The following is an 896-nucleotide window of genomic DNA, read 5'->3' on the forward strand; positions in this document are numbered from 1 at the left end:
GCGTTCCAAGCCATGGCTGGGTTCCTGCAGCACTCACACAGTGATGCCCCAAAACCTCCCCTGCAGCTGCTTCCAAAATGTTATTCCAAAATATTTCCCTTCCCAGGGGGTTTCTGAGCATTTGGGTGTTGGACATGTGGGGATGTGTCAGCCAGAGCAGAGGATGCAGGAGTGGAGGCTGTGATTAAGTCATCACAGCCAAGATGGGGTGCTCTGCTCCTGGGTGCCCTGGGACATTTCCTGACTTGTCCGGTTCCCAACCCCCGATCCGCATGTGCTGATTCCAGATTCCACACGTGGGTAAGGAATGGGTCCTGTAGCAGGTGTGGGTTGCTCTGGGCAGCATAGGCCGGGGCAGGGGGAGAGCAGTTCCTCTGGGGTCAGAGCGGTCTCAGCATAGCTGAGAAAATAAGGCCATTAAACCATAGACCTAATGGAGTTTCCTATCCCTCTGGATCAATTCACCAACCATCAAGGAGTGACAGGCTGTCCCAGGCACATCAATTGTTTCTTCTTCCCCTTTCTTCATCCCAGCCATGCTGATTGTGTTGCACCAGTTTCCACAAGGGAAAAACACATCTGGTGATTATGGACAGGGAAGAAGCATTACTGAGTCATTTACTCCCTACTCACTCATAGGAGCACACACACCACAACCCACAGGCTGTAACACAGGAGAAAGCAGACTAGTAAGTTTCCTGGCAGTGCTGTGTATGGAAAGAGGATTTTATGCTGCAGGTTGCAGCTTGCTGTGTGCTGAGCAGAACCCACCAGAGGTTTTCTTTTCGGGGGCTGAATGGTCCTTCGAAGAGCCAAGGGAGCAGTGCCCTCCCTGGCCTGTGGGCAGAGACAATGCTGCAAACACTGCAGGGACATCCCTTATCTCAGAGGACAGG

This window comes from Acanthisitta chloris, unplaced genomic scaffold, assembly GCF_000695815.1.
Source record: "Acanthisitta chloris isolate BGI_N310 unplaced genomic scaffold, ASM69581v1 scaffold9350, whole genome shotgun sequence".
Lineage (NCBI taxonomy): Eukaryota > Metazoa > Chordata > Aves > Passeriformes > Acanthisittidae > Acanthisitta > Acanthisitta chloris.